Here is an 11,164-nt window from a genome sequence, read left to right as displayed (position 1 = left end):
GCCATTATCTATGTGTTCCAAACTAAATATGGGTAAACGAAAAGCTACTAATATTACTCTACAAATGGCCGAGCGTTCTTTCAAATACCCCTTAGGTGTTTTAGAGGATGTCCCCGTTAGAGTAGGTAAATTTTATATACCTGTTGATTTTGTTGTTCTTGATATGGCTGAGGATATGCAAACCCCAATCATTTTGGGTAGACCATTCCTTAACACTGCAGGAGCAATTATAGATATGAGAAGTGGTAAATTAACACTATCATTAGGGGACGATAAAATTATTTTTAATCTTAATAATACCCCTAAAAGCCCCATGACAGAGGAGAAATGCTTTAGTGTTAATGTGGTACATAATTATTTTAACAAGCCCCAAGCTCTTGAAAAAGATCCCTTGGAGGCGATATCTTGTGTTACATCCCTTTCAGATGAGATAGACAAATGGTAGAAGGATGTTGATGCAATAGAAAGAGCCCTCTACACTGTCGGTCTTGGTTTTGAGGACGAAAAGGTGGAATCAATCAAGAAAGTTGTGCAAATTGAGCCTACGGTAAGTGTTCCGCCAGATCGAGTTGCAAGTGATCGAGTTGTGCAAATTGGTTTTGAAGCACCCCTCAATCAAAGAGGGATCTTTAGTGCGCACCATTGAAGAACCTCCAATCCAAGTCAAGGAGGATCCACCAGATAAGGTGAATTGGCGTCCCACGGGGCATGTCAGGAAGCCGCGTCGTAGCCAAAACACCGCTCGACCGGGTGAGAAACCGCCCGATCAAGCGTTAGGCCAAGGGTCTTAGTTCTTGTACTTGGTAAGAATGTCGTGCGGGACCTAGATAAACCAGCGCTTTGCGGGAGGCAACCCGTATTTTTAATGCTTTTTAGACTAGTTTTCCTTCTTTTTCTTATGAGAGGAGAGATGAGGGAATTTATTGAGTTTTATGAGTTTTTGTACAGTTTTGAAGGAAAAGAGTTAGCCAAAAATTGAAGAAAAGAAGAAAGAAATAAATTCGTCAAATAGTCTCGGGCCCGACCAGGCAAAGTTCGCCCGACCGAGCGCGAGAGATGTGTTAAAAAATCAAGTGTTTTCGCCCGACCGGGCGCGAAAATTGACGTTTACGGACATCTTCGATCGCCCGATCGGGCGAATCTTGCCCGACCGGGCGCAAGAAGAGACGAAAATTTTAGCTTCAGATCGCCCGACCGGGCGCGAGAGTATATGAAATCGGGTAGTTTAGCTCGTCCGATCGGGCGAGTTCCGCCCGACCGAGCGCGAGATCACAGCAGAAATTAATAATCAGATCGCCCGACCGGGCGCGACATACTCGACACCCTTCATCTTCTTCTTTCTTCGTCCTTTTCTCATTTCTAACTCTTTCCTCCATAACTATCTCTCTCTAAAAACTTAAATCCTCTACCTTCTCTCTAAGTTTTCTTCTCCATTTCTCACCCAAATCCAAATTTTTTTTTACATATTATTAATCCTTTCTTCATCCTCTACATTTCTATATCAAAATTTTCGAATTCTATTCAAATTAATTTTCATACCCATTTTTACCATGGCTTCAAAGAGGGCTCGATCTATTTTCGGTAGGAGTTCTAGCTCGAGGGAGGAGTATGACCCGGATTTACAACTCCCGTACTGGCCAACGATCCGTATTACTAGCCAGGATCAAAAGGAGCGGCTAGAACACCTAGCTGGGCGCGAGGTAATTCCTTCACGGTGGTTACACCGCCCTACTTTAGAAACTTATGGTTTGTATGATTTTGTGAAACGATTTTTAAATGACATAGGCATGAGAAAATTCGTTGATATGCATTACCCTACATACCGTGAATTAACTTATGAATTCTTGTCTTCTTTGAAAGTTGTAAATAGTAGAAATGGACCGAATTTAATTTTTAGGTTGAACAATAGGAATATTAGTTTAACTTATGTGGAATTTCGTAAATTGTTTGAATTAAATTCTGAATTACCACACCAATGGCATGCTGAATATAAAATGGGTGACATTTATTATGCTCTGACTGGTTTGCCTACTCCCGACCCCCAACATGCTAGTACCAAACCTATTCATCACCCTATCCCAAAAATCTGGCAAAGATTTGCGGGTTTGTGTTTTCTGGGTAGGAATGAGCCCTATAACGCCCAAACCAACGAACTAGCTGTTATAGGACACTTTGTGTATGGGTTTGGGAAATTGAACATAGGTAGGTACATCATTCACCATCTGAGCAGACATGCCACAGCCAATACCCATTCTCGCACCCCCATTCGTATAGGAGGCCTTATCAATAGAATAGCAGTGAAAAAGGCCGGTTTTGTTGAGGGTGGACCCCACCAACTGACCAACTGTGGATCAGATACCTATATGACTGCTAGGTATTTTTAGGAGTTGGGGTGGGTACGTCCGGACAGTGAGCAGACACCACACTGGTGTATTAGGACTGGGACCGAGCAGCCTTTGCCCATCTTTTCCTTACCTAGTCCTGACTTGACCGCTTTTCCCCCCGGGCAAGCATCTTACACATATGACCTTTTAGTTGCCAACGCTAGGGGGCAAGCACCACCAGTACCACTACCCCAGCCTCAGCCTCAGCCCGAGGTAGCATTTTCTCCACCTTGCATGTCTCACTCCGTCCCCCATGTTGACTCTGACCCAGTTTGGGACCTTCAGAGTATAGGTCAGGCTTTAGACCGTATCGAGCATTCCCACACTGACCTTAGGAGGATGGTAGGCTCCAATGACCAGAGGTTAGGGTACCTGGAGAGGAACTAGGGTAGAGCTCTCTACCCTATGTACGATGATTATGCTCGTCGGGGCAACATTCCCGATGATGCTATTTACCCTAACTGGTTTCAGCCTTCACCCCAGGGATATGATAGGGATCCCACTGCCCATGGCATTTATACTGACTATTCTGCTTTCCATGGGTACGGCCAGGACATTCCTTACGGGGGACCAGCGGGGGGGAGTTTTCATGCTGATTATTTTGGTGGTAGCTCTTCTGGTGCAGGTGGTGCAGGTGGCAGTGGAGGTGTAGGGTTTGGCTCCATGGATGAGGATGATCAGGACTAGTTATGTTGGGCTAGTTCCCGAGCCAATGAGGACATTGTCTGATTCTGGCTTGGGGGAGATTTTGGATTTGGTATCTTTCTTTTTCTCTTTTCTTTTATTTTTTGGTGTGTTTTCTTAGTTTAGATTTATTGCTTTCTAGGTTAGTTTTATTGCTTTCTTATATGTGATAAAATACAAAAAAATTGAAAAATAAAAAAAATTCAAAAATACGTTCCAATGAATTGTAAATCATGTTTCCCTGTGCCCCATACTTGAGAAAATTTGTTTTGATTCTTGGTATATGATGATAAGCATTGTGGATTAGTTGATCATGATTTGATGTTTGATTGCCTTGAAACCTTAACATGCGTCAATTTTGCCCAACTACTTGTGAATATAGTGCTTGGCTAGTTGATTTGGTTAGGAATGTGTGTTAGTTCCTAGTATGTCAATGAATTTGAGTATTGGTTTGCAACTATAAGTAATATTTATATGATTCATTATTATGCACATTGAGGAGGACGAAGGCATTTGTTCTTTTAGGTAGCCTCCAGATGATTGTAGATACATTTGTTCCCTTCTTGCTACCCATGTTGTTGCCTTGACTTTTTGTTGTTTATTAGCCACATTACAAGCCTATTTTGCCCCATTGGTTACTAGTCCCAAGCTTAGCTTGGGGGAGCTATTAGTGAGTGAGGTGAGGGAGTTTGTAGTGTGCTTATTATTTGCACAATCTGGGTGGGATTTGAGAAGTTGTTTTGTTTTTTATCATATTTATTTTTGATGAGTTTGAAAGTATTATTTTCTTGAGAAAAAATAGAGTATGATGTTACGAAAAAAAGAGAGAGAAGTTCAAGTGGAAAAAAATAAGGAACTTCAATAAAAAAAAAAAAGAAAAAAGAATAGAAAAAAAGTGTTCAATGTTCAAATGTTCTAGTTGGAGGTTAATCAAAAAGAGAAAAATTGAGCTTCAATGAAAAATTCAAGTCTGGAAGATAAAGTTTGTTTATTCACTCCACTTCTTCATTATTGTATCGTATGAGTGATATTGTAAGAGTTGGGATTATTTATATTATTTGGAGTATATTTGGTGGATTTTTGTTAGAGTTGGTTATGTAGGAGATGTTGATCATTATTTATTTTTATCATGGGTTTTATTAGGATTTGCTCCCTTAAGCATAGCTTTTCTCTCACTTATTCCCAAATGATTCCTACCCTTTACCCTAACCTTACATTACAAGCTTTAAAGACCTTCCGACCTTTGTGCATAGAGTTGTATGAATGTGAAAGTGTTGTTTATCAATGCAAGTTATGATTTGACATATTTCGAGTCGACTAGTAGGTTGAGTGTTCATTGTTTTATACACACGAGAGTGTGAGTTGGGAGGGCATTGTTCACATTAAAGGGGTTGGTTGGAGAGCGATCGAGTACATCTTTTACTCGCCACATAAATGAGAGTTGAGTGTGTGAGCACTAGTCTTGAATTCTATATGCTCTTGTGGTTTGCTCTATTTTACAATTGTTAGGGAAGAAAGGTAATTAGATGGATTTGATTGGTTGATTTTGAATCATGTTTATTTTATTTACCGTGAATTGTTTGCGCTTGATTTTTACTTTTTGGGGTGAAGCATATTTATTTATTCATTGATGAGATCTTTGCTTAGGGACAAGCAAAAGTTTGGCTTGGGGGATTTTGATGTGTCTATTTTATATAGTGTTTTACCCCCGTCCCTTGGTCGTAATTAGTAGTGTTTTTGGCTCTTTAGAGCCACTTTTATTACTAATTGGTGTTTTCTAGTGTTTTCATAGATTTGGTTGACTTTTGCAGGGATTTGAACTTTTGGAGCATTTTCCCGAGATATTGTGGAGCAATCACGGGCATTGGAGAAGCACGCCCAGTTTTTATAGCCCAGGGCCGGTTAGAGCCATTGAACCGGTGATTAAGGGCTCGATATATGTGATACCGGGGCATTTGGACCGAGTATTCAAGACCCGAAGAGGAAACCCAGATTGGCCCGAAGAATTGGAGCCCAATCGAAGTCCAAATAGTGGCCCAAGAGAGCCGCCCGGCCAAAGAGGCTGGCGCCCGGAAGCGCGCCCGGCCGGGCAAGGGAAGCAAAGGTCGGCGCCCGAAGACGCGCCCGGCCGGGCGCGAGAAACGTACCTGATGAGCAAAAAGGCACGCTCGATCGGGCGGTGCCTCGCCCGATCGGGCGCGTGTTATTGTTAGATGTTAATTGTTTGGCTTAGGATTCTTACGGAGTATAAATACTTCTCCGTAAAATGAGTTTAGTACCCTTTTCTTTACCTTCTTTACTCTCTTAATTATTTTCTTAGATTTTCTCTCTCTACTTAGCTTTTAGATTAGTTTTTTCTCTCTTATACCTTTGTTCTTAATTTGATTCTTAATTCCAGATTTCTTTTGGTAACGATTTCTCTTCTCTAAATCTTAGTTATTTATTTTATTCCTTTGATCATGTCTTATGTAACACCCCCAAATCTCCTTCTACGGAAATACTAGTATTACCCGTATAATTATACCGTAGAGATAGACTTAGGCGTATTACCGCCGCGTGATTACGCAAGGCTACTCAACTTACTATAAATAACAATACTTTGCAGCGGAAACTCAAATACTCTTCTTTATTAATAATAACCACAATAGTAATTAATGTTATGAGTACTCAAAATAGATACAAGACCAAATTCCTAATTTAGTGAAAACCAAATCCCGGGACTCGAATGCATCACTTTATTCACTTCACCTGAAACAACACTGCTTACCATTACGGTAAATAGGGCGAACCAAAACAAATAAGAAGTACGAGTTAGCAAAATATGCTAAGTACGATAAGTGCAAGATCATTAAACTCAATTTATTCGCAAACATGCTTTAAAACCAATTTCCAATAAATAATCCAATAATTTCAAACTCATGGTTTAAAACCAATTCTCAATAATTCCAATATCAATAATCAATAAAACCAATTCCAATTATTTAAAAACCAATTCCTCATATTAAAACCAATTCCTCTCCCAAGTGTGCACACCCCCAAGCTAGTCTCCTTATGTTACAAGGCTATTCTTGAGGAAAGACCCGGTCATACAAAGTCCAAGGCCTTATCAATAAACCAAATCCGCATATTGGGATTGCCAACATGCTTATAAAGCATAAATAATAATAAATCCATGATTCAATAAATCCTCTTTTAAATCCAATAATTCAACCTTTAATGAAAACAATCCAAACTCCTTTTCCATAAATCCAACTTACTTTCAAAATCAATCCTTTTTAAACATGAATAATAAATTAATTAATCAAAACATGTTATAAAAATCAATACTCCAATTCAATCATTAAAACCAACCTTTTAAACATAATTTTAAATTCATAAACCATAATTCAATTCAATTTAATTCAATTCATCATAAAATCATTCAAACATGTTATTCAAATCGATCACTTTCAAGGTATCTAGCCACCTAACGTACCTTGATCTTCACTTTGCCAACAACACTTCAAAAGAACTCTCAATTAGCTTGATCAAAAACACCCTACAAATAAATATAACCTTAATCAATATAAGGTTAACAAATAATCACAAATAATTAAATTAAACCCTCACAACTATATGTACATGAACCTCTTAAATTAATTCAACATGAACATTATTAAAATCTGATTTTATATAATTAAAACTACTCATAATAATTTCATATTAATCTCCCATAATAATAATAATAATAATTGAATAAAAGAAAAGGAGAAGAAAAGAATTGGATTTGCGCAGGAAATAATAGGCAGAACTTTATAGGCTATAACTCCTTTGATATAGCTCCGAATTGGGTGATTCTTGAGCCTAACCTCAAGGATTTTTCGAGAGAAACAACTTTTTGTGAAACATTACTACCCCAAAAACGGACCAGAAGTGCCCGAAAATTGGCTTCAAAGATGAACGGGGTGATTTGTGTAAAATTGAGGAGTAGAAAAGAAGAGAATTGGTGTGAAGAATGTGAGAGGTATGAAGGGGTATTTATAGGCTAGTATGATTATGAATTATGGTAGGAAAATTTATGAAGAATTATGGTAATTAGGGTTTAAGAGATTACTTGGAGAAGTGAGCAAAGATTTAAGGAAAGTTTTGATATTTGAAGGGATTGTGTATAATTGAATATAGAATGTATGTATGTCATGAAAAATATTAAGGAAATTGGGATTTCTTGGGGAATAATTAAGAAGAATGAATGGCAAGAAAATATAATAATTGGATATCAAAAAGATAGAGAATTAGAATTATGGAAAATAGGAGATTTTAGGGAGATAATTAAAAATACAAATTACCAAAATATTTTCCAAAAATCTTTATGGGATGGCCGAAATTATTGAGCTTTCCTAAGATCATATTTTCGGCCTTCCTATTTAGTATTTAGGAATATATTTTTCTAGTTTAAAGGAATAAAAATAATTGTGTAATAATATTTATTGTAATAAATAATTAAATAACAAAATACCAAATATTCACCAAATAATTTAACTAAATAAAAATCATATTTTCACATAGGAAAATCCGACATTATTAGCTAATTAATTGGGATTTTTGGACCTATTAAAATAATAATAAAATATAGCTTTTGCCTTAATTAAAATATCTGAAATATAAATAATCTGGTTTTTAAAATAGGATAAATGGATAATAAATCTTATCCAAAATAATTAGTAGTTTTCAAAATACATTTGGCGCCAAAATTCAAATATCATTTTGGCTCCAAGATTTAAATAGTAAGTTGAATTACTAAAATACCCTTTTTAGAACATAATAATTAATTAGGAAAATACGTAGGAAAATACGGGGTATTACATCTTATTTTACTGCTTTGATTAGTTTAGTTTTTATTATGTGTGAGTAGTTCTATTTCTACGATTTATGGGGATCCATAAATAATATGAAGGGGTAATTTATGGTTGTTAATTGTCAATGCTAGATTAATTTCCTATTGATTGAATTAATGCTCTGTGACTAGATTTGCGCAGATCTTTTATGCATGAGTTTAACAATATTGATTCGAGATTCGACAGATGAGAATTAATGTTTAGGTCTAGTTTCAATAGGCAGATTAATTTATAAATGGTCAAGTCGAGATTCGAAAGATGAGATTTAATACCGGTAAATTAATTGTGTGATTGTAATACGTAGCGAAAGCCCTTTATAATCTGATTAATGTATGCATTGATGAATGATTATTATATTCTACCCTGGAATATTATTTATTGGTGAACCTATGCCCTAGATCCTTTTACTCATTGTTTTCTCCTTATTATTAATCTTCGTAGTTTAGTTCCTTCTGATTATAATATATTGGTTACTTCATAATCTAGATTATATTAGTTAATTAGGAATAGAAAGACTCGTTTCTCTGTGGATTCGACCCTACTTCCCTATCTACATTAGTTAGAGGATTTAGGAATTACTTTTGATTAGGGGATACGACTTTACCTTGTCAAGGGCTCTGCCGACGCTATCTGGCGGCTCGTTTTCAACAGTTCTTCACTCTTTATGTATTAATGAGCTTTGCCAAACGCCACTCCTAAGTTCGGGAAAGATTTTCGTGCCATATATATTTTATAGTCGTTATCACCCAAACCGTTCATTAGGGCCATCACGACAATTTCTTGCTGCAATTTTGGTATGGTATTAGCCTCATTATTGAAACGCTTAATGAAGTCCCTAAGCGACTCATCTTTCCGTTGCTGGACTGCCATAAGTTCTCTAGATGTCCTCTGCCTTGCACTGTTACTTATGTACTGGCCCGTGAACAACTCCACTAAGGTCTTGAAGCAATCAATGGAACCCGGTTCCAGATTAGAAAACCAGTCTGAGGCTACTCCTTCCAAGGTTGTTGGAAAGACTTTGCACTATACTGCATCTGTGTTAGTGTACAGCTACATGTGGCTCTCAAAAGCTGCCACATACCGCTTGGGGTCTCCTTTACCGTCAAACGTTCATGATGGCATTTTTATCTTCTCCATTTGCTGATCGAGCACTTCCTGGGTGAACGGGGATATTCTTGGCCTGACTACAGCTCGAGCCACACGCCTTTCCGGTCCACTACTAACTTCATGCCGATAGGAACCCGAGTCCCCGATCTGGGTGTTACGGGTGACGTGACGCTCAGCCGATATTATTGCCTCTCGGTCCTGAGCCTGAGAACGGGGTTGTGGTCCTACCTAATTAAACTGACTTTCAAGATTTACAACCACTGGCTTTGCCGGAACACTACCTACTATTTCACCAGCCGCTAGCTCAGCTTCCTTTCTTTTCCTAGACATTGCTCGCATGACCCTAGATGTTATTTCCAATTCCTTTGGTGTAAACCCTTCCAAAGGGTCTGGGGTTATTGCTCTATTCCGGTCAGGTGTTACCGGCGCGTTTGTTGTATTCCCGTGAAGGAGATGAGTTTCATCTTCGACCACGATCTCAGGTACGTTGTTTATGGTTTTACTCGCATTAGCATTAAGGATATTGTTATCATACTGTCGATTTTCAATTTCTGGCACCGGTGTTGTAATTTCCTTACTTCTTTCCATGACCGCCGAAGGCTCTGTTGGACGATAGAAGTTATTACCTCCCCTCCTTCTAGCGCTAATTATTCCTGGTGAACTCCGGTTCCGTCAATCCCTAAGGGAAGGTAATGATTTACCGTCCTATAATGCACTTGCACAGTCAACACAAATTAGCTAACCGGGGGTTATCCGGGAATAACCGCTCCGATGCTAAAGTTAGTACTCTAATGAGAAGAAAGAGAAAGAGGAGAGAGAAAGTGTTTAGAGAGATAGAGAGATTCTACCTTTTGAATAGGAATTTGCTTGGGTATTTATAGAAAGATAACCAAGCTGGTGCCACCTATGTTCAGAGGTAGTAGACCGACCTTATAGGCAGCAAGTGACTACGTGGTTTAAAGCAGCTCTCCACGTGGCTGAGAGGAATGCCGATAGGGGAGTTTAAGTCGGTGTGTTAATTAACAGAATTAGCAGCGCAATGCGCTTTTACAGGCTGATAAACATATGCTACCGGCCTTATCCCATACAATATCCAAGTATAAGACTCAATTAATTCAACAAAAAATCTATTTTAAGTCCAAAATGGAGTAATCAACTAACTCAGCTCTTAGAATACTTTTTATAATAGCATTGACACTCGATGGAAACTCATTCATCAGAAACCATAGTTTTTCTTACTTATGTTTTGCTTACACTTGTCACTTTTTTTTTGTTTTTTGTTTTTTTGTTTTATAAAGAGGAAAGGAATACATATATTCGCCAAAAAAAATCAAGTCTGATAACCAGAGGTAATAGGAGAGAACATTGCATATTCTCTTAGGCATGCAACTTTAAAATTTCCACCTAAATCACATAAAAAAAAACTCATAAATTATGGTTCATCATACCATTAAGGGCATTAATTAAAAAAAACAATCAAAATCAGACAAAACAATCACACAATAACCTCACTTGCTCTCTTTTTTTCAAAAAAAAAAAATGGTGAATAAACTCATCATGTTATCACATAAAACTCAGATTAAAATTGATAAAGGGAACTAAAATAAATTCATGGGTATCATATTAAAAACGATTAAAATTGATAATAGAATTTGTGGGTAACAGAAAAAATAGAGATAGTTACCTAAGGAAGATCGACGGGGTTGTAATGGAGACTAATATTAGAGGAACAACCGTGATCTTCGCAGCCATTTGTTAACCAATCCAAAGGATATGCAAGAGGCGTTTCCAAAACTAGCAAATTGGCTGCCTTAATGTTTTGGACTTGCAGGTGTATTTATATCTTTGATCTCTCTCTTAACTTCAATCCAATAAAGTTGCATATTTTACTTACTTTTGTGCTCATCTTCAAGTAGGTCCAAATTAGGCAGCTTCCAAAACCAGTTATTGCAATGGCATGTGACTATGTTCATTTTCCATCTTCCTAATTTATGATAGCTTAACTACCTATTATATGTCTATATATATATATATATATATATATATATATATATATATATATATATATATATATATATATAATTGCATGATTTTTTATTTAGGTTGCTGGGTATG

General features: G+C 37.4%; 1 long non-coding RNA gene across 1 annotated transcript; it reads right to left on the bottom strand.

Moving 5' to 3' along the window:
* Positions 1 to 5,679: 5,679 nt before the first annotated feature.
* On the bottom strand, positions 5,680 to 10,930 carry LOC145559585 (uncharacterized). Its single transcript, XR_014092779.1, has 3 exons — positions 10,734 to 10,930; positions 6,544 to 6,606; positions 5,680 to 5,827 (listed from the first exon to the last, which is right to left on the bottom strand). It is a non-coding gene; the product is annotated as an uncharacterized LOC145559585 (long non-coding RNA).
* Positions 10,931 to 11,164: the final 234 nt, after the last annotated feature.

The sequence above is a fragment of the Chenopodium album genome, chromosome 9 (assembly GCF_948465745.1).
Source record: "Chenopodium album chromosome 9, dcCheAlbu1.1, whole genome shotgun sequence".
Classification (NCBI taxonomy): domain Eukaryota; kingdom Viridiplantae; phylum Streptophyta; class Magnoliopsida; order Caryophyllales; family Amaranthaceae; genus Chenopodium; species Chenopodium album.
The sequence above is the reverse complement of the archived record's forward strand: the minus strand, read 5'-3'. Positions and strand labels throughout refer to the sequence as shown.